Raw genomic sequence first — 290 nt, 5'->3', positions numbered from 1 at the left:
ATTACATTACTAATATCCAAAAATTTACACTGCATGTATCTTTTTTTTTTTCGTTTCGTTTTCCCCCTTCCATTCCAACCTGAACTTTATGCCATCTCAAAGTAATAATTTCCTAGGATTCTTCATCGTTATTAGTGAGGTATCGTCTTCAAAGCCACAGGTTCAGTAAATCAGGGAAAATTGCAGGAAAGTTTAATCATAAATCATCGAAGCATTATTATTATAAATCGAGTGTAAGAATGATCTTGCCAACATTTTCTTATTTCTGTTAGGGTTGGAACCACAAAATA

The sequence above is a fragment of the Penaeus monodon genome, chromosome 28, assembly GCF_015228065.2.
Source record: "Penaeus monodon isolate SGIC_2016 chromosome 28, NSTDA_Pmon_1, whole genome shotgun sequence".
NCBI lineage: Eukaryota > Metazoa > Arthropoda > Malacostraca > Decapoda > Penaeidae > Penaeus > Penaeus monodon.
Note: the sequence above shows the minus strand (reverse complement) of the source record.